Here is a 23,917-nt window from a genome sequence, read left to right as displayed (position 1 = left end):
TCTCTGAATGTGCCAACCCATAGCTAGCCCACACACCTTTGGACTGTGGGAGGAAACTAGAGCCCCTGGCGGAAACAGAGAGAATGTGCAAACTCCACACAGACAGACAGTCACCCAAGGCTGGAATCAGACCCAGGTTTTTTTTAAATTTCAAAAATAAACTTTATTCATAAAATATTTTGATGATCTGTGCGGTTTGTCCTGCCAAACATACGTAAACATTTCATTTCTTTGCATACAGAGATCAGAATTGATCATTTTTATATATAGGTCTGTACGTTTAAGAATCATATATCCATATATTTAGCTGAGGCATCAGCGAAACCCAAATGACTGCTTGGGCCCCCTGTTCTTCTTAGGCAGGCAGACGTTACACGGTGGTCTTTCCCCACCGCGCCTTGGTGGCAGCTGCCCCAAGCTTCAGCGTGTCCCTCAACACGTAGTCCTGGAGGGTCAACTCCTTCAGCTGGAAGATTTCCGACCACCCAGAGAGCATCCTTCACCGAGTTGATGATTCTCCAGGCACAGTTGATGTTCGTCTCGGTGTACGTCCCAGGGAACAGACCGTAGGGCACGGAGTCCCGCGTCACGGCGCTGCTCGGGACGAACCTCGACAAACCACCACTGCATTCCTCTCCAGACTTCTTCTGCAAAAGGCACATTCCGGAAGGAGGTGTGTGACAGTCTCGTCCCCCCTGCAGCCGCTTCGAGGGCAGCATGCAGTGCGGCTGAGAGTCCGGGCGTGCATAAAGGATCTCACAGGCAGAGCCCTTCTCACCACCAGCCAAACCATGTCTTGGTGCTTGCTGGAAAGTTCTGGCAATGAGGCATTCTGCCAAATGACTTTGACAGTCTGCTCAGGGAACCGCTCGACAGGATCCGCCCTCTCCTTTTCCCGAAGGGTCTCAAGGACGCTACGTGCTGACCACTTCCTGATGGACTTGTGGTCAAAGGTGTTTTTCTTCATAAACTTCTCACGAAGGACAGGTGATACGGAACAGTCCAACTACTCGGAGCGTTCCGCGGCAGCGAGGCCAGGCCCATCCTTCGCAACACCGGGGACAGGTAGAACCTCAGTATGTAGTGACATTTGCTGTTTGTGTACCGGGCATCCATGCACAGCTTGATGCAGCCACACACAAAGGTGGCCATCAGGGTGAGGGTGGCATTGGGTGTGCTTTTTCCCCCGTTGCCCAGGTCTTTATACATCAAGTCCCATCGGACCCGGTCCATCTTTGATCTCCATATAAAATGGAAGATGGCCCTGGTGACTGCAGCGGCACAGGTTCTGGGAATAGGCCAGACCTGTGCCATGTATAACAGCAATGACTGTGCCTCACACCTGATGACCAGTTTTTTTCCCGCGATGGAGAGCAACCGTAGCTTCCATCTGCCCAGCTTCTGCCTCACTTTTCTGATATGCTCCTCCTAAGACTTGGCACACGCCCCAGCCCCCCCAAACCACAGACCCAAGTCCCTGATGCCATGAGGCAGCAGTGCTACCTGCTGTGTTACTGTGTTGCTCCTAGGTTCATGGTCATGAGTTCAATCCCCATATCAGTCAACATTACTGGCTCTGCCCCAAAGATTTTGATTGGGGTAGTTAGATAGTAGATTTTGACTGACATGATGGGCTGACCTTTTTCTGTGCTGTAGACCTCCATGTCTCAATGATTCTAAGAGGTTGAGTCATCATGAGGCATTGGTAATTGCTTTTGAAAACTGGTTAATGTGAAATAAAGGCAGCAGAGTCTGTGCATCTTCGGCACTGTTATCACTGGACGTGGAATGGGGTGACCTTAATAGAACCAACGTGCCCCTTTGCACATTTGGAATGACTGGCATTTGGAGTCATAACTCAGTTTATTTACGCTAATGAAATTCAGAAAATCTACGATCTGACAGTTACACAACCAGTTTAAACCAGACGGTTAATTAACATAGCTGACCTTCGCCTCAACTTGATTAAAGCCACCTTGGAAGAAACCTCAAATGTAAAAGCAGTAAATTTAAGAAACCAATGGTGTGGAAGTTGTACTAGATCTTATACAAAACAATTACCCCATAAAAATACACTCCCTTGCTCACCAAACTCATAATTATCCACCCTGTTCCATTGCATTCCCACGCACCATCAATCCTGTTTCCCAGATGTCTTGAATCTGTCAGTATTTTGGCAACAGTGATTGGTTTTAGGAAGAGCTGTTCCCTCCTGCTTGAAATACCCATAAAGTCACAGTTTAATCTGTGGTTAATGAACTCATAAGAATGTATTTTTAAACAGTCCAAATATTAAATCCTAAAAACAGATGGATTGGAGATAAATCCAGGGTTAAAATGCAAACATTTTGGAGTAAGAGCCAATCACATCCTGCTCTGTCTTCATTGGAGGTGGGTCAAAGGCCAAGGTCTAATGCACGCAAACTGGTCATTTACATATTTACATAATAAGATGGTGCGTCTTCATTTCAATGGTCATTTTGTATTTAACAACATATGGCTGGGTTTGCTGGGGCTGGGGAGAATTCAACAGCTTGAAGGAGGTTGGAAGAGCTGAATTAATGAGATAAGTGTCTCTGTGGCACTGCTTGTGGGCCAAAGGAGGAAAGATCCCTTCAGGCTAAACAAGTTGCCACATAAACCCCACCACTTCATCACTTCCACTGAGTGATCTGCCTCTCCCTACCACAGATCACATCGAACATTCTCCGATCAACACCCACTCCCCTGGACCAGCAACCAACACGCGCATACACACACATACAACCACACAGACACACACACACACACACTATGGAAGCACTTCTACTTCGACAAGTAAGAACCATCCCCTCGCCCTAACCCTAACCCCAGCCCTGTTACTCACCAATACACCAATCTCACCTTGGAGACTGTGTACCCTGTGTCTCTAGCTGGGGGGCCTGCAATTTCCCAATCAGGCTGCCTGGAGCAGGAAACCTTGAGTGGAGAAATAAATGAAAGCAGTTACATTCTGCAGGAGTAAAACCATTCTGCTGAGGGCTTCCCAACTGTACAGCAGGCTACCTGCTCATCTCCCAAACTCTTACAGAAAACTCCTCACCAGGCAAAAATCCATCACATAACTGGACCATGTTTTCCTTCATGTAACTATTGTTTCTAATAACAGACTACAGACCTTTAATTAAAATCACAGATAATGGTGCTCCCACCTTCTAATATTGCCCCAGAGTTCCACACATTCTGAAACTGGCTTGTAATTGTCCACAGCCTCACTTCTCATCTTTCCATCCAGGTTATGTGGCTGATAACAGGCTTGGGTCTAAGACCAATAGCTGTTCTAAGTACTGGAGCTCTTGACTTGAGGCTAGTCATTAGAATATTTTGTGGGTTTTTTTATTCTGCTCCCAGTGGCATGGATGCTATAATTATCCAGCTTTGTTTGCAGTATTCTGCACTGCAAACCTTCCATTTACCAGCAAATTGTTGGCCCTAACTCTGAAAAAAAGACACAACACTGAACTGAGAGCAGCATCAGAGTAAGACATGGCTGTTTCAGATAATCCTTTCAGCCTAGGACATGTAGATACAACTGGCAACATTAAGGGAAGGGAACTTTATGACAAAAAAGAACCGTTGGATCCGTCTAACGAGCTCTTGTTGCCATGGTAATGATACACCTTACAAGATAGCTCTTATTTCATTGGAACACCTAAGGTAAGATCAGAGCTAAATGAGTTTGGAACAAAAAGGATTAGGAGCTGAGGCAAATCAGCAATTAACAGGGAGCAGACGCCAACTGCATTGCCTTACAACTCTGTTAGTTATACAAGGAAGGAATGAGAGGATTTTCACAATTTTGTGTCACTCAGAAAGAATATGCTGGCACATAGAAATGATTCTCAATTCCAATCAGCTGCAGGCTTGGCTGATGTTTCAGTGCTGCCGTGACGGCGTGCTATATCTTCGGAGCTGTCTCCTTTCAGGTGAGTTGTTAATCCAAAGCCTGGTCTGCTTTCTCAGGTGGGTGTAAAAGATCCTGTGGCACGACTTGATAAAGACCAGTGGGCTCTCTGTTCATCCACTCCCCAAAATCATCCAGATATCAATGTCACTGTGCTTCATGTGCAACAACATTTCAAAGCTAAGGTTCTTAACCTTGTGTCCAAATGCCTTTGGGACTTGCCTCTCCCTACACTCCACCACTTCCTCTGACCTTGCTACCATCTCTGATATCCATATTCCTCATTCTGGCTTCCAGATCCCTTCACCCTACCACTGTTCAGGCACTAAGCTGCGGTATTTCCATCCTTTACCCAGTTGCTTTGGTACTACTCCCTCCTCCTTTATGACACTCCTTGAAAATGCGCATAGCGCAATCCCACAAACAACGATGAGACGAGCAACAGCAACAATCTGCATTTGCATAGAACCTTAAGCATAGTAAAACACCCCAAGATGAAATGCAAGAGTATTATCAAAGAAAGTTTGACCCTGAGCCTCATGATGAGCTATTAAGAAAGGCAACCAAAGGTTTGCTCAAAGAGTTGGTTTTAATGGGTGCATTAAAGGAGGAGAGAGATGGGGAGACAAGGATGTTTAGAGGAGGGTGTTGGTTAGGGAACTCGATGATGGAGTAATCAGCCGTCACTGGCAGAGTGATTAAAATCAAGAATGTGCAAGCAGACAGAATTGGAGTAGTTCAGAGTCGTTGGAAGGTTGTAGAGTGGGAGGAAATTACGGATGAGGACATATGGAGGGATTTGGAAACAAGAAGAGCTTAAAATGAAAGTGTCTCCACAATGGAAATAATGTAAGTCGGCAAAAACAGGGGAGCGAGCATCATTAAACCAGTGAGGATATTTTGATCAAATGTTACAAGATAACATAATACAATAAATGTAGCTAATAGAATTTCATAATAAACAATGATGTATCTCTCAATAATCTGGAGTAAAATATATAACAGGTTTTTATCCTTCACTATGAATGTCTTCACAGGTCAATGATACAGAGCAGATTTATTAGAAACTTTTGATAACCTGAAGGCAGCAAGGCATGACTAAATGTGGCAGGTGATGGCCTAGTGGTATTACTGTTGGCCTATTAATCTGGAGACCCAGATTCAAATCTTGCCATGCTGAAATTTGAACTCAATTTTAAAAATCTGGAATTACGAGTCTAATGATGACCATGAATCCATTGTCAATTGTTGGAAAAAACCCATCATATTCATTAATGTTCTTGAGGGAAAGAAACTGCCAACCTTACCTGGTCTGGCCTACATATGACTCCAGACCCACAGCAATGTCGTTGACTCTCAATTGCCCTCTAGGCAATAAATGCTAACCTAGCCAACAACGCCCTCATCCCATGAACGGATTTTTAAAAAGTGACTTAAAATTTATACAATACTCATTTAAAAAATATTTTTCTGGACCTATTTCCCAGCTATCTTTTAAGCTTGAGGTTCTGACGGAATTTTTTGTTGAAAGTTCACTTGTGGGCATCGCTGGCTGGGCTGGCATTTATTACCCATCTCTATCTGGCCTTGAGCCTTATAAACCATTCAAGGTTCCACATTTACATTTGCCTAATTCTCATTTGATTATTTGTAAAACAATATACAAAAGCAGCCAAATCTGTATTTACTGCTGAGCACACCATCCAGAATAAAACTGATCATTAGGAAGCTGGATTGTTTATATTTGACCTTTAGTTTTGGGTGAATTTCCGGATCTAATAGAACAAAAGTGATGAACTTTAGAATCCCTGGGCTAGGAAAGAAATAAAGAATTGCATGTAAATTGCGCATCTCATTAGACAACACAGCTTCTGCCCAATGTGCATTAATGAGTTGTTGTGATAAATAACAGGAGATGGGGGCATGGGCTGCAATCATCAGTAAAGCATTGAGATTGTTGGGAGGCTCCAAAGGACAATTTGCAACATTTTTGCACCTGAAACTGACAGACTTGTTGCTGCATGTTGCAGTGCTGTTGACTTTCCTGTGATTCAATATTTGTTTCCCATTCCCTCTCCACCAAAAACAAGGTGAGAGAATTCAATTAGCAGCATCAAATTCAACTTCCCATCCCACTGTGTTAAAGACCCATGAATTCTTTCCAACTTGTCCTGTACATTGAGTCGCCACAGCTGATAGTTAACTTACTTCTTGGTTGGAAAGCTATGGATTTGAATCCTTTACCAGCTAATAATACAGGCTGGGACATCAGCACTGTGCATTATTTAAGTAGCAATGATAAGGCTGGTCACAAATTACCTTTTGTGTACTACTGCCAGCCAATACCACTAAAACAGTTAGACTAACTGGCCCTTTATTGTGTCGTGACATTACTGCACAGAACATCTGATCTATTTGCCTACTTAATAGCAGTCACAGCAGTTCACAAGTTACTTGAAGCATTTTGGCATAATTGGGTTCTACACTGACTAAACTACCCTGGAGTCTCAAAGTTCATAATTTTCCAACCAAGACATAAATTAACTGAGGTGACTTAATGTACAGAACAAATTTTATTTACGTAACGTATTCACATTCTGAGCAGTGAGAAAATGGGCTGGAGGCCATTCAAGTCACAGCAAGAAAAGGATGGTGCATCTGTCAGCTCCCAAGAGGGTGGGTTCACGGACAAGTGCTGCTGTCGAGGATTTAGGTGGGGGGTCCAGTGAGGCAGCACACAGGGAACAGCTATGATCAAAGCAAAAGTGTGCGGATGCTGGGAATCTGAAATAAACAGGAAAAGAGCTGGAGAGACTCAGCAGGTCTGGAAGTATCCCTAGAGAGAGAAACAGAGAGCGTTTTGGGTCCAGTATGTCTCTTCTTTGGATTGAAAAGAGCTGGGAAACATAGATTTCCACACGCACACAGAGATGCTGGTTAAAATGGCTAGCTTGTCATCAGCCTCCCATCACAGGCAAACAGCCTGAAGGAGTCCAGCTCTGGGTTGGCCAGGAAAACCTGCCCAAGCTGCTGCTCCCTCCTACCTGTCACTGCCTGGGTGTAGGTTGCTCGCCTGCTCCCCTGCCCCTCCATTGTACGTGTGGAAAGACAGTGCGGCACATCCAGGAGCTCAACACAAGAGTCCTCCAGAAACACAGCAGCACATTTCCAGACACTTTGCAAAAGAGAAATAAAAATTCAAAACGAGCTTACCTGCAGTTTGAGTTCCTAGACTTTTCTGTGCCAAAAACAGTAAGTTGGATTATTGTAACCTGAATGGAGATAGATTGGGAAACGGGGGGTGTCCTTGTGCACCAGTCACTGAAAATAAGCATGCAGGTGCAGCAGAGAGTGAGGAAGGCAAATATTTGTGTTTATTGCGACAGAATTTGAGTGCAGGAGCAGGGATGTCTTACTGCAGTTGTACAGGGCCTTGTTGAGACCACATCTGGGATACTGTGTGCAGTTTTAGTTTCCTTTTTTAATTCATTCGTGGGACATGGGTGTCGCTGACTGGGCCAGCATTTATCGCTCATCCCTTAGTTACCCTTCAGAAGGTGGTGGTGAGCTGCCTTCTTGAACTATTGCACTCCAGATACTGTAGGTTGACCCACAATGCCCTGAGGGAAGGAATTCCAGGATTTTGACTCAGCGACAGTGAAGGAACCATGATATATTTCCAAGTCAAGTTGGTGAGTGACTGGGACGGGAACTTGCAGAGGGTGGTGTTCCCATGTATCTGCTGCCTTTGTCCTTCTAGATAGAAGTGATCATGGATTTGGAGGGTGCTGTCTAAGGATCTGAGGAAGAATGTTCTGGCAGGGACCAAAACATTGAGTGTTTACAAGACGAAATTAGACTTGGTACATTGGGCTAAGAGGAGTATGGAGGAAGTGGAAATAGGATAGAGTGGTGTGATCAGCTATGATCATATTGAATAACAAAGGCTCAAAGGGCCGGATGGCCTACTCCTGCTCCTTTTTATTCTGTTTCTTTCTCAAGAATTATCAATGTAGGGCCCACCTTGTCTCCTCATACCGGACCTTAGCTCAGCAAATACAAACCCAGGATCCACATGCCCAAACATTTGAGCACTGGTACTCTATCAGCTGATTGGGCTGTGGAGAAAGTGAGGACTGCAGATGCTGGAGATCAGAGCCAAAAGGTATGGTGCTGGAAAAGCACAGCCAGTCAGGCAGCATCCGAGGAGCAGGAGAGCATAAGCTCTTCATCAAGAATGAGGGCTGTGACTCAGGACAGAGTGGGTGTAAAACCTCACATTCACCCGTTTCCAGTCACAATGCCCCATACACCTTGTAGGAAGAGACTGGTGGCATATTGCCAAAGGGCGTTCATACGCAATCGAAAACCCAACCCATAAAGTCAACAATACCAGGAAATTCAATCAGAAAAAGAAATGCCATTTAATATTCGAATTGAAGCAGGTGGTGAGTTCTGTCTACCTCCCACAGATTTTCACCGGATATGTGAAACTTCAACTAATTAACAGCTAGCAGTCGATTGTGGTGCTTGGGCCAAAATCAAGAGAAGTTGAATGAGTGAATTATCTTTCAACACCACTGTAAGTCACTCAGAAATGACAATTTAAGACCAACAAGAGCAGGAAATAGAAAATATCTATCACTTGGAATAGTCCCTATTTGTATTATTGTACCATTTACTTTCAAAATGCTGACAAGGTGTTAGAGAGGGATGTGATAGCAGCTCACATCAGGAAAAAAAACTGGGCCATGAATAATTGAGGTCAAGCAACACATTGAATCTTGAACAACGGCCATCCTTACCTTCTCCCCATGGACACTTCCTGGCAATTTCCCTCACCCACCATCTGTATTTTTCATGCTGCCTGAGAGCTTCTAACCTCTTATAACATCTAAATTAGTTCAAATAAAGGTTTGAGAGACATGTTCAGATGGAAAGCCAGTAATGTTATGTCCCTCACAATGTGTTCTATAATGCTAAAGGAAGACTGCACTATAACAACAAACAGGCAATTTGTGGTCCATTTAGTAATGTGAACAAAGTGTGGATAATTACAAGGGTTTTAAAATAAAACAATGTATGAATTCATCAGACAGAATGTTTCTGGAGAACAAAACTCAATTGATTTGGTGCACCCAGTGCAGACATCGTACAAATTTGGTTTGGATGCCACAAGGTCAGATCCAGGCCATGATGGAACAAAAATATCATAGAATTCTTGCAGTGTGGAAACAGGCCATTCAGCCTAGGAAATGCACCTTCTGAAGAGCATCCCATCCAAACACAGCCCCCCACCCCCCCCCCCCATCCTATCTCTTAAACTTTGCATGTATCATAGCTAACCCACCAAGCCTGCACATTCCTGAACACTATGGGCAATTTAGCATGCACATCTTTGGATTGTGGGAGGAAACTACAGTACCCAGAGGCAATCTTCACAGACACGGGGAGAATGTGAAAACTCTACACATGCAGTCGCCTGAGGCTGCAATCAAACCTGAGGCCCTGGTGCTGTGAGGCAGCAGTGCTACCCACTGAGCCACTATGCCACCCCTGCAATGGTCATTTATACCTACAGCAGTAACACTAATAAGCATGTGAGCCTAACCCTCCCAACAGCTAACTGAATGGATTGGTCTGTAAGCTGGTTTGACACCCCATGTGACTTTACTCTCAGTTGAGGATAACAGAGCAACATTAGGTGGGATGAGAAACTGGCTTTGGATTCAATTTGATTTGTTCCCATCCTGTGAGTTGGTTTAAAATTACCTCACATTTCACCTTGCTTACCTTACAACGCTGACTAAAATTGGGATATCAGCACCACATTTTCCACTTGGGAACCCTGCAGCCTTCCGGACTCATGGTCAAGTTCAACAGGTTTAGGGCTTGAGCATTTTTCCCTGTGCTTTCCTGCACCCCCACACACCAGGCCTTGTCATCGTGGGCTGCTACCACACACTACCCATTGTCAGACACTAATAGGCCCCATTAGCAGTTATTCATTCTCCCAGAATGACCATCAACCTCTCCTTTGTCTGTCTAACTGTTTTTCTCTTGATGTCTGATGTCAGTTCCAACACCTTCATAATTAAAACAAGTTTGCAATGCAGTGCCCACTGTGAACTGTGATGTGAAGGCGCCAGTGTTGGGCTGGGGTGGACAAAGTCAAAGTCACACCACACCAGGTTATAGTCCAACAAGTTTATTTAAAATCACAAGCTTTTGGAATGCTGCTCCTTTGTCAGGGGTGACTTCACCTTGTGATTCAAATAAACGTGTTGGACTGTAACCTGGCATCGTGTGACTTCTGACTTTGTCCACTGTGCACTGAACACACACATTAGCATCAGCCGACATCAATTCCTGGTTTTTGCTGAGTTAGGTGATTTTAGGCCAGGAGCAGTAGAAATGGTACAAAATAGCTTTCATGGACCGACACAGGAGGGGAAAGATTAGCCAGTGACTGATATCCAGTTATTCTTAGTAGAAAGTGTGATTTGTGGATGATATGTGAAGATAGGATTAAATTGAACTCTGTAGGTCTTCCCCTGACAGTTAATTAAACTGCTGTCACTCATTGTCTGGGCTGACATACAAAAAATGGTCACTTCAGCAAGCACAGGGCAGTGGATGCCTGTTAGACCAAGCAATAGGGCAACTTCTTTAGGACAGAGGGGAGGAAATTAGGGTAAGTAGGGAAAAAAAGATTCTCAACAAACAGCATTATCAACAATTCCTTGAAATTGACTTCTGATCTCTTCCCATTAATGTTTAATGCAGTTAATTTATAAAAATTTCACTCAAAAACTTGGCTCTCGAAGACCAAGTTATAACAAGGATTGAGAGTAGTATCAACACAGACAAATGGTGGCAACACATATTCTAAGACAGAAACACATTAAGTAGTAGCAATGGCTTAGTTAACTCAGACAGTTTAACAACTGTTTATCCTAAAAATAAGATGCATTAACTGCCTTGAAACATTCCCATTCCAGGCAATATTCGTTAGTCTCGATGAAGCTAAAATGCAGCCAAGTTTTGAAGGGTTTCGCTCCTCCCTTCCAATAATGTTCCTCTCAGAAGATGCTCACACAGAATCATACAGAGGACAGTCTGCACATTTGTTCCATCCTGGTTCTTTGAAAGCTATGTCTAATGGCTCCCTTTCTGTGTAGCCATGCATTTCTTCCTCTTTCAGCATACCCATATCCCATGTGTAATTTATCATAAAATATGTTTCTACTATCATTTCAGAAATTGCCTTCTAGCTTGTAAACAATTTGAAAACAATTCTCTGAATTTCCCCCTCTGTATTTTATCCCCTATTTTCTTACATTGGCATCTTCTAGACACTGACACTTCTCCTGATGGCATTGGTTTTCCCTGCCTATCCTATCAAAGTCCTGCATGTAGATATGTCATTCCAAGAACACCAATCTCTTCCAGAACTTCACCCAATTTGCCCTGTATTTTATATAAAACTGCCATCTGAGTTTCAGCATGTGATACAACTCTCAGAGCAATTACAGCCAAGCTTGGCACTGGTCTTATCTCAAATACACATGCACACAAACACAAACAAGTAAGAACAAAAACACGCACATACACACAAACACACACATACACACAAACACGCACATACACACAAACACGCACATACACACACACACAAACACGCGCATACACATAAACACACACATACACACAAAAGCGCACATACACACAAACACACACATACACACACACATACACACAAACACGCGCATACACACAAACACACAAGTATGCATATACACACAAACACACAAACACACACATACACACAAACATGCACATACACACACACATACACACAAACACACACATACACACACACATACACACAAAGACGCACATACACACACATACACACAAACACGCACATACACACAAACACGCGCATACACACAAACACACAAATATGCACATACACACAAACACACAAACACACACATACACACAAACATGCACATACACACACACATACACACAAACACACACATACACACACACATACACACAAAGACGCGCATACACACAAACACACACATACACACAAACACGCACATACACACAAACATGCACATACACACAAACACACACAAACATGCACATACACACAAACACACACAAACACGCGCATACACACAAACATACAAACACGCACATACACACAAACACACAAATACACACAAACACGCACATACACACAAACACACACATGCACACAAACACACACATACACACACATACACACACACAAACACGCACATACACACAAACACACACATACACAGAAACACACACATACACACACATACACACAAACACGCACATACACACTAACACACACATACCCACAAACACACACATACACATAAACACACACACATACACACAAACACACACATACACACAAACACGTACATACACACAAACATACAAACACGCACATACACACACATACACACACACAAACACACAAATACACACAAACACGCACATACACACAAACACACACATCCACACAAACACACACATACACACACATACACACAAACACGCACATACACACTAACACACACATACCCACAAACACACACATACACATAAACACACACACATAAACACAAACACACACATATACACACAAACACGCACATACACACAAACACACACATACACACAAACACACACATACACATAAACACACACATACACACACACATACACACACAAACATGCACATACATACAAACACACACACACATACACACACATACACACAAACAGACACACACAAACACGCACATACACACACACACATACACACAAACACGCACATACACACAAACAGACACACACACAAACACGCACATACACACAAACACACACATACACACACACATACACACAAACACGCACATACACACAAACAGACACACACACAAACACGCACATACACACAAACGCACACATACACACACATACACACAAACATGCACATACACACAAACACACACATACACACAAACACACACATACACACAAACACGCACATACACACAAACACGCACATACACACAAACAGTCACAATTAAATACAGGCACAAATACACATAGTTACACAAGCAAGCACTTTTCAGTAATTTTTAGATAAGGTGCAAGATGCCTGGCTGACTTTTCTTCTCCTTAATGCTAGGCACTGAGTCCATGAACTTATGAATTAGGAACAGGAGTATGCCCTTTGGCCCCTTGAGGTAAAAACAATGACTGCAGATGCTGGAAACCAAATACTGGATTAGTGGTGCTGGAAGAGCACAGCAGTTCAGGCAGCATCCAACGAGCAGCGAAATCGACGTTTCGGGCAAAAGCTCTTCATCAGGAATAACAGAGCCTGCTCCATGGTTAGGCAAGATCATGACCCATCTGATTCCTACCCACCCTTGAGAACCTCTCACCCTCTGGCAAAACACAAATCTATCTACTTCTACCAAATAAAGTTCAAATATTCTGCTTCCAAAGCCCTTTGGGTAAAAGACTTCCAAAGCCTCACGACCACCTGTGACAAAACATTTCTCTTGTCTTAAATGGATGACCTCATGACTATCTGGGTGTAAGTGAGAGATTCTCTCCCACTGCCCTGACTGAAAGTAGATGAGTTGACACAGTAAAGATCGAAGTGGGACATCTCCACCCTGAGTCACTCAGCTGCACACCAGCCAATTGAATGATCAAATCAATCTCAACATTTTGAACTTTCATTCTAAAACTTTTCTGTTCTGCTTCTTTGCTTACACAATACAGCTACAAATAATGTGTAACCTATCCCAATGCCTGGGTCAGAGTTCACTGGGCTTTGGAGATGTTTGAGTGCAGTTCCTCTATCCATCCTCAATTAGCTATTAACTCATCCTGTCTTGCAGGGTTTGTTTTGACACATACCTAGGAATTTCATCACAAGAATCTCAGGGGGAGATGTTGCATGGGGTTGGGGGCGGGGGGGGCAATGTTAGGAGCAGGGTGAGGTGTTGCATGGGGTTGGGTGCGGTGTTGGGGGCAGGCGGATGGTGTTGGGGCAGGGGGCGGTGTGGGGGATGGGGGGACGGTGTTGGGGCAGGGGGAGGGGTTGCATGGGGTTGGGTGTGGAGGGGCAGTGTTGGGGACGGGATGAGGTGTTGCATGGGGTTGGGTGCGGGGGCAGTGTTGGGGACGGGGTGAAGTGTTGCATGGGGTTGGGTGCGGGGGCAGTGTTGGGGACAGAGTGAGGTGTTGCATGGGGTTGGGTGCGGGGGGCAGTGTTGGGGGCAGGGTGAGCTGTTGCATGGGGTTGGGTGCGGGGGAGGGCACAGTAGGGGTGGGGTGAGGTGTTGCATGGTGTTGGGTGTGGGAGGCAATGGTGGGGCGGGGGGAGGTGTTGCATGGGATTGGGTGCAAGGGGTGATGTTGGGGCGGGGGAGGTGTTGCATGGGTTGGGTGCGGGGGGCGATGTTGGGGCGGGGTTGGATGTGGGGGTGGGGTGAGGTGTTGCATGGGGTTGGGTGTGCTGTTGGGGCAGGTGGATGGGGGTGGGGCAGGGGGCGGTGTGGGGGAATGGGGGGACGGTGTTGGGGCAGGGGGAGGTGTTGCATGGGGTTGGGTGTGGAGGGGCAGTGTTGGGGACGGGGTGAGGTGTTGCATGGGGTTGGATGCAGGGGCAGTGTTGGGGACGGAGTGAGGTGTTGCATGGGGTTGGATGCAGGGGGGCACAGTAGGGGCGGGGTGAGGTGTTGCATGGTGTTGGGTGTGGGAGGCAATATTGGGGCGGGGAGGTGTTGCTTGGGGTTGGGTGCAAGGGGCGATGTTGGGCGGGGGAGGTGTTGCATGGGTTGGGTGCGGGGGTGATGTTGGGGCGGGGTTGGATGTGGGGGTGGGGTGAGGTGTTGCATGGGGTTGGGTGTGGGAGGCAGTGTTGGGGGCAGGATGAGGTGTTGCATGGGTTGGGTGGGGGTGTTCGTGTTGGGGGTGGGGTGAGGTGTTGCATGGGGTTGGGTGTGGGAGGCAGTGTTGGGGGCAGGATGAGGTGTTGCATGGGTTGGGTGGGGGTGTTCGTGTTGGGGGTGGGGTGAGGTGTTGCATGGGGTTGGGTGTAGGGGCAGTGTTGGGGCGGGGGGAGGTGTTGCATGGGGTTGGGTGCGGGGGGTGATGTTGGGGCGGGGGTGAGGTGTTGCATGGGGTTGGGTGCGGGTGGCAGTGTTGGGGGTGGGGGAGGTGTTGGGGCGGGGGGAGGTGTTGCATGGGGTTGGGTGCGGGTGGTGGTGTTGGGGGTGGGGGAAGTGTTGCATGGGGTTGGGTGCGGGGGGCGCAGTGTTGGGTGCGGGGTGAGGTGTTGCATGAGGTTGGGTGTGGGGGCAGGGGGAGGTGTTGCATGGGGTTGGGTGCAGGGGGCGATGTTGGGGAGGGGGAGGTGTTGCATGGGGTTGGGTGTGGGGTCAGTGTTGGGGGCAGGGTGAGGTGTTGCATGGGGTTGGGTGCGGGGGGTGCAGTGTTGGGGGTGGGGTGATGTGTTGCATGGGGTTGGGTGTAGGGGCAGTGTTGGGGCGGGGGGAGGTGTCGCATGGGGTTGGGTGCGGGGGGTGCAGTGTTGGGGGTGGGGTGATGTGTTGCATGGGGTTGGGTGTAGGGGCAGTGTTGGGGCGGGGGGAGGTGTCGCATGGGGTTGGGTGCGGGGCGGGCGATGTTGGGGCGGGGGTGAGGTGTTGCATGGGGTTGGGTGCGGGTTGCAGTGTTGGGGGTGGGGGGAGGTGTTGGGGCAGGGGAGGTGTTGTATGGGGCTTGGTGTGGGGGGCGCAGTGTTGGGGGCGGGGTGAGGTGTTGCATGGGGTTGGGTGTGGGGGCAGGGGGGAGGTGTTGCATGGGGTTGGGTGTGGTGGGCGATGTTGGGGTGGGGGGGAGGTGTTGCATGGGGTTGGGTGCAGGGGGCCATGTTGGGGATGGGGAGGTGTTGCATGGGGTTGGGTGAGGGGGGAGGTGTTGCATGGGGTTGGGTGCGGGTGGCGGTGTTGGGGGTGGGAGGAGGTGTCGGGGTGGGGCGGGGGGAGGTGTTGCATGGGGTTGGGTGCGGGCAGCAGTGTTGGGGGTGGGTGGATGGTGTTGGGCGGGAGGAGTTGTTGCATGGGTTTGGGTGTGGGGGGCGATGTTGGGGCGAGGGGTGGTGTTGCATGGGGTTGGGTGCGGGTGGCGGTGTTGGGGGTGGGGGAGGTGTTGGGGCGGGGCGGGGGGAGGTGTTGCATGGGGTTGGGTGCGGGTGGCAGTGTTGGGGCAGGGGGAGGTGTTGGGGCAGGGGGAGGTGTTGCATGGGGTTAGGTGCAGGGGGTGGTGTTGGGGGTGGGGGGAGGTGTTGGGGGCGGGAGAGCGCGGGGAGGTGTTGTACACAGTTGTGGGCAGGGGTTGGAGTTGGGGGCGGGGAAGCATTGTTGCACAGTGTTTGGGGCAGGGTGCGGTGTCGGACAGTGTTGGGGGCAGGGTTGGAGGTGGGGGCTCAAGTGCTGTGTGTTGCTGCAGTCTCCTGCATGGGGAGCAGACTTTAAAAACTTCAAGCCTGAAAGAAAAGGCATTTAATCGATTTTCCAAATAATCAATTATCTGAACGAAATAGTGCCCGCCCATCATGTTTGGATAATCGAGGTTCCCCTGTATATCTGTCAGCCAGGCCTCCCTTATTGGACCAGGTTAACAGTCTCAATCAGGGAACTCATATTCTATGAGGTACACCTGGCTGACCTTGTCCCAATCAGTATAACCATCAGATGGACAATCCTTCACTTTCCTTACAGCTCCAAACTTTAACTGTTCGTCATACGTTTTATTGTATTTCTTTTATTAACTTTTATTCATAATGATCACAATACTTGTCAGTGCAGCTAACCAGCTTTTCTTCATTAATCTGACCATCTCTCCTCCTCTTCATAATCCCTGTGAAACCCTGCATTCATTTGGAGGATATCAACTCTGGATGGATATATTTCTGGGAGTTTTATCACATGACCTTCCATCTCCAAACATCCCACCCAATTAAAAGCTTTAATTTCCCTTATTTCCAATAAATCAACAACCAGTAAACTAATGTTAAACAAAAAAGAAAAGATTCACAGTTGGTTTAATGCTCCTGTTATTTATCACCTGGGTTTTTCTGACCACGGTGTCCAGGAGATTAAACTTTAATTCTTGGAGATTTGAGGATCCCAATCTGACCTAGCTCCATTTGCCAATTACCCCTCTAAATCTCTTCTATTCATATACCCATCCAGTGTCTTTTGAATGTTGCAATTGTACCAGCTTCCACCATCTCCTCTGGCAGCCCATTCCATACATGCACCACCCTTTGTGTGAAAAAGTTATGCTCTAGTTCCTTTGTAAATCTTGCCCCCTTCCCCTTAAACCTACACCCTCTAGTTTTGGACTCCCTCACAATGGGAAAGATACAGAGGAACCTCAATTATCCGAATATCAGATTATCCGGTAAGATCATAATGTCCTGATGCTCAGCTAACTGATGTTATCCAGCATTTGATTATCCGGAATTTGATTAACCGAATGAAATACTCCCCGCCCGTGTCCTTTGGATAATCAAGGTTCCTCTGTATTGGCTATTCACCTGATCCATGCCCCTCATGATTTTATAAACCTCTATAAGGTCACCCCTCCGCCCCTGACACTCCAGGAAAAGAAACCCAGGTTATTTAGCTTCTCCCTGTAGCTCAAACCCTCCAGTACCAACAGCATCCCTTTCAGCAACTTTTCAAGATTAACATCTCTCTATTAGAAGGGTGACCAGAATTATACACAGTATTGCAAAGGTGGCCTCACCAATGTCTGTACAACTGCAACATGACCTCCCAGCTCTAATACTCAATGTTCTGACCAAAGAAGGCAACTGTGGCAAGCGCCTTTTTCATCACTCTGTCTACCTATGACTCTACTTTCAAGGAACTGTGCACCTGCACCTCTAGGTCTCTTTGTTCAGCAACACTCCCCAGGGCCTTACTATAAAATGCATAAATCCTGCCCTGGTTTGCCATACCAAATTACAACACCTCACATTTATCTAAATTAAACTCTATCTGCCGCTCCTTAACCCATTGGCCCATCTGATCAAGGTCCCATTGTACCCTGAGATATTCTTCTTCACCGTCCCCTACACCACCTGTTTTGGTGTCATCTGCAAACTTTACGAACCATATCTTTCATATTCACACCCACATTGGCAGGAAGGAATAGGACTAGTCTTATTCAAGTGATGATCATTTCAATCATAATGTCATTGAATGACAGAGGAAACTCGAAGGGTCAAGTGCCCAATTGTCAAGGTCTTATGTTTTATGGTATGTAGAACATCCTAGAGTCCAAAACTGTAAAGTAACACTTCCTGAGCAGTTCCTAACATGATCAATTCTTTGGGAGGAAATTCAATTTGTGGTTCCAACTTCTGTGTCAGCTAATAATGGATGCCAATGTGTGTGTTGGTCGCAGCTCCCAAGATCAATGAGTGAATGTCTAGATTCCAAGCCTGAATTTATGCCTTTGTCCATGTACACCAAAGAAAATGAGCCAGAGAGGTTGTTCAGCTAGATGAAAACATACACAAGAAATTGTACTCAAATAATTGCCTTTGTGATGTGTGACACATATATTATATATATAGCAAAATCACTGCTTTAAGGGTTTGGATTTTAAACTAGTGACATATGGGTGTTGGTTTATTTTGTGAAGTTTTAAAATTTAGTGAGCCTTTCCAGAACCATGTCAGACAGTATGTGTCAGTCGCCAAATCACTGAAAGAACTCCTCGAGTGTTAATGGAAGTTGTTTACATTATGGAGATTTACGACAGGAAAGACAAACACTCAGCCATTAGCTTCAGCAGAATCTAGAATGAGCAATTTTATTTTTCAAATTTAGTTCTAAACTTTTGGGTTCAGTTTGAATGAGGCAAGACTGGGGTCAGAAGCAAAATACGGCCTCTCCTAGAAAAGGAGATTGGTCAGAGCAGTTTTTAAAAAATATGTTTCACCCCTGGGATGTGAGTGTCACTGGCTGGGTCAGCATATACTACCCATTCCTAATTGCCCCAAGGCCAGTTAAGAATTAACCACAGCACTGTGAACCTGTTCTCACATGTAGGCCAGACCAGGTGAGGACAGCAGATTTCCTTCCCTAATGAACATTAGTGAACCAGATGGGTTTTTATGATAATTGACTTTATGATCAGAATTAGATCAGTGTTTTATCCCAGATTTTTACTGATTTAAATTTCACTACCTGCCATATTCAAAATGCTTGTGCCCAGAACATTCACCTGGAGTTTTGCATTACTAGCCCAATGATAGGACCATTATGCCACCACCTCCTGTCTTTAAACAAGCGAGTTACCTCAGTGAAGAGTGTAGTTGGTGAAACTCCAGACCATGAGTGTTTGGTTCAAATTCTGCATATTAGTAAAAGACTGAGAAAATCTAATGTAATGGAACTTCTAGTAGCAAGTGGCAATGGTTAGGGAAGGCACTCAATCAATCAATTGGACCACCACTGGAATAAAGGATATCTTTTGGGAAAGGGGCACTCATGGGAGGAAGATTCCTCAACCAAATGTAAACTACAGGCTTTATTCCATCTAAGCACAATAAATACTTCCTTGTTTAATCTTAATTTCCCTTCATGAATAAAGAATCCTTGCTTCATAATCTTTGGGACCCCTGTGTGTCTAAATCTCATGTTACACTGAACTCTTGGTGTCTGAGTATTCCAGGGAAAGTGCTGACAAATCCACAGGACAGGAACTGAGAAGAAATATTTAAAAACATTTTGGATAGGTACACGGATGAGAAAGGTTCAGAAGAATATGGTCCAAATGGGATATGTGGGCAATTGGACCTAGCTGATGGGCATCATGGTCAACATGGACCAGTTTGGGCTGAAGGGCCTGTTTCCATGCTGATTTACTCTATGACTATGTCTCTAAGACAAATCTACAGACTGGACAGAGAAAGAAAATTTCTCTGGATTTTGATTAACTGTAAAGTGATAATGTTGGGGACTAAATGAAACTTTGCCCTCCTTATAATATGATCTTTTTGAACTGTATTATTTGTAAGTATCTTGGTTTGGTTTATTTTATTATTAGTTCTTTTGTGAACTAAACTTCTGTTTCATTTTTAATATAGCCACGTGCACTTATGTTTCAGTCAAAGACTACGTTAAATTAAGAGACAACAAAATATCAAGCCTTTATTTGTCATGGCATAGATTATAAGAGCAGAGAGGTTCTGCTGGAGCTGTAAAAACTTTGGTTAGGCCTCAGCTACAATATTGTGTGCAGTTCTGGTCACCTAACTATAGGAAAGAAGGGATTGCACTTGGAGCAGATGTAAAAGAGATTCACCAGGATGTTGCCTGGGATGAAGCACTTTAGCCATGAATAGAGGCTGAATAAGTTTGGTTTGTTTCTTGGGAGCATAGAAGATTGAGGGGGGGTAGGAAGCTGGTAGGAATTCAGTAAAAATCTGGGATAGTGATGCACAATTTTATGAGGAGCCTGAATAGGGTGAATGAACGGTTCTAACCTGAAATGTTGACTCCCCTTCTCTTCTGATGCTGCTTGACCTGCTATGGTTTTTCCAGCCCTACACTTTATCCACTCTGACTCTCCAGCATCTTGAGTTCTCATTATCTTCACAGACAGGGCAAATAGAAAGCAACAGTTCCCCTTAGTCAACGGTTAATAACAAGACAACGTCATTTTAACGTGAAAAGCAGGAGGTTTAGAGTGGATTTGAGGAAAATCTTTTTCACCCAGAGGGTGTGGAGGTCTGGAATGCACAGCCTTGGAGGGGAATTGAGGCAAGAAGCCTCACAATCTTTAAAAGGTACTTGGGTGAGCACTTGAGGTGTCTTAGTAATCAAGGCTATGGGCCTAGTGAGGGAAAGTGGGACTAATATAGACTGTAGCATATATTTGTGTCAGTACAGACGTGGTTGGCTGAAGGCCCACTTCTGTACTGTGTATGATTCCATAGTTCTATGAATTGAGCTGGCTTGTCCAGTACTAACACTTGTTTTTATTGTTGTCCTTACAGGCTTCAGAATGAGCAGCAACTGACAGTGAAATATGATTTCCTCTGTTTCGGTATGAAGGGAAATGAGATGTAAAATCAAGAAACATTTTTTTCACGCAAGCAATAGTAAAAATCTGGAACTCTCTCCCCTAAGTTACTGGAATAATTTGTGCTTTCTGGATCGATACATTTTAAAAGAATTTAAAAGATCAATGTAAGGATATGGAGCTAAGATGAAGCTCAGCTCTGGACCTAATTGAATGACAGATCAGGCTCATGGGGTTGAATTGCCGCCTCCTGTTCCTGTTACCGTATAAACAAAGATGAGTAAATCTTTTCTGCTACTGCTTCCCACACCACAACAAAATGTCAAACTGCCTTGATGTTGTTCTCTAGCTACTGGCTCCCACAACACCCAGCTGAAAAAAAGCCTGTATTTTACTTTCAATCAGAGACTAAAAAACAGACTATAGAATCCCTACAGTGTGGAAACAGGCCCTTCTGCCCAACATATCCACACCGACCCTCCGAAGAGTAACCCACCCAAACCCATTCCCCTACATTTAACCCCCAACTAATATACCCAAACTACACTGATGTACCCCCAACTAATGTACCCAAACTATCCCTGAACACTGTGGACAATTTAGAATGGCCAATTCACCTAATCTGCACATCTTTGGATTGTGGGGGGCAACCCACACAGAGAGTCACCCAAGGCTGGAATTGAACCCAGGTTCCTGGTACTGTGAGGCAGCAGTGCTGACCACTGAGCCACCATGCCACCAATATTTATTTGCATTTTATTTTTTGGTGGGATGTCAGCATCCTTGGCAAGGTCAGGATTTGCTGCAAATTGCCCTTAAACTGAGTGGCTTGCTGGGCCATTTCAGGGGCAGTTAATAGTCAACCACAGCAGTATAGGCCAGACTAGTTAAGAAAGGTACAAAGTTAAAAATCAGGCAACAATACATTATAGTCTAACAGGTTTATTTGGAAGCACTAGCTTTCGGAGCGCTGCTCCTTCATCAAGTGGTTGACAATATCATGGTGTTGTGTGATTTTTAACTTTGTACACCCCAGTCCAACTCCAGCACCTCCAAATCAAAATAAAAGGTACATTTTCTTCCCTAAATGACCAATCAATGATAGTTTCCTGTTGTGGTAGGATTTGAACTCACACCCCCAGCGGGCATTAACCCAAGCTTTTGGATCAATGGCCCCATGACTTTGCCACTATGCCATTCACTCCCTCTTCACAGCTATCCATATTCTGGGATGATAAACTCTTTGCTCCAATGGCTGCACTGATGATGCCTCAACTCTGCCATGGTCAGAGTGACCGCGTTGTTGTAGACACTGACCAAAATGCTGCCATCAGTTGGCATGGGCACAGAAAGTAAAGGACACAGAGTTTACAAGAAAGCTGCCACTAGGTCGAAAGTTAACTATGGGATAGTGGCACATGCAGCTCAATCTCCCAAAATCTGGGTATAATTGCAATGTAAAAGCATTTCTGTTGTGTTATGACTCACAGCAAATGTGCGTTATACCTTTAAGGGACATGCTTATAATGGCATGTGATCTAATGGTATAACAGCCTCAGGCTCCATCTTACTGAGCCCTGTCCTCTTGAAGCATAATGCTGAGGGGAGCATCTGACAGTACATATGTACTGCATAGATCGAGCCATTCAAGTGCCTTGCTTGTGGGGTAAATGTGTAGGTATGATGAGCTGTAATAAAATTAATTGAAACCTTCAGGACTACATATGACATATTTCATATTTATGTTATAGGAGCTAACATAAGCATCACAGCATGTATAAGCTGTAGACCAGCAACTATCATGCTGTTCCATCATTCCTGGTGGCAACACAGTAGTAAGCATCAGTAACAGCTTATAAAAGAGTCCTCACTGAAGATTATTCAACACAGGATTGTAAAATATTCAAACAAACAATTACAATACATTTATGTGAGTATAGTTCGCGAACACAGAAAGAAAGATTTACTGTTCTACTGAAAGGTCAAGACCCAGAAGCCTTCTATCTTGTTTACAAAACTTAAAATGTAATTTCAGCCCTCTCCCTGATATAGAAGTTAAGCTACAGCAATTAAAAGGCTTCTTACAGATTTAGCAGCAAAGTCCTCAGCCAAAAGCTTCTTACTGGCTTCAAAACCATATTGCGGCATGTGACCGAAACGTATAAAGCTTTCAGTCTCAATCTTACTGAGCTCAGTCCTCTTGTAGCATGAGGGAGATGTTCAACAGTACCTCAACATTGCTTACCTTAAGTCCAGAATGCAAATACATGCATATATGGAATTATAAAGAGCCATAATTAAAATGGATTTAATTCTTCACTAGTGCATAGCCTATGTATTTATGTTACCGGAGCTAACATATTTACTGCATGATTTGAAATCTTCCAAATTGTGTTTTATATTCTGTTTATTTTAGTCTATTTTGCATAACAGCCTTTTGTTGTTATTATTAAAACCAATTCTGTAGCGTTGCATACTTGTAGTTGAATGGAAGGTCACCTTATTAAATAAAACAAAACAAAATATGATTTTTCAAGCTAGCTTTCAGTGTTGGATCTGACTTGTCTAGTAATTACATTAACTTCATGACAATAAAGCTAATTCAATTCAATGATAACACTCAATATTCATACAAATTGCCCATTTAGGTGCGGTAATGTATTGTTAGAAGCAAAGTTTGGATCAGATACTAATCTGAGGGTAGTCTGCCTGGTCATACAGACTTAAACATTTGAAACACTATTTAAAAAGTAACTTTGTTTTCCCAGTAGCCTGACCAACATACCTCCC

The 23,917-nt window shown here is 45.0% G+C and overlaps 1 long non-coding RNA gene across 1 annotated transcript in view; it reads left to right on the top strand.

Annotated features, from left to right (window-relative positions):
• Nucleotides 1–23,615, top strand: part of LOC140469040 (uncharacterized) — a 110,694-nt gene extending 87,079 nt beyond the window's left edge. Inside the window, exon 3 of the long non-coding RNA XR_011955931.1 lies at nt 21,102–23,615. This is a non-coding gene — a long non-coding RNA (uncharacterized lncRNA). The remainder of the gene's footprint in view (nt 1–21,101) is intronic.
• Nucleotides 23,616–23,917: the final 302 nt, after the last annotated feature.

This window comes from Chiloscyllium punctatum, chromosome 48 (genome assembly GCF_047496795.1).
Source record: "Chiloscyllium punctatum isolate Juve2018m chromosome 48, sChiPun1.3, whole genome shotgun sequence".
Lineage (NCBI taxonomy): Eukaryota > Metazoa > Chordata > Chondrichthyes > Orectolobiformes > Hemiscylliidae > Chiloscyllium > Chiloscyllium punctatum.
The sequence above is the reverse complement of the archived record's forward strand: the minus strand, read 5'-3'. Positions and strand labels throughout refer to the sequence as shown.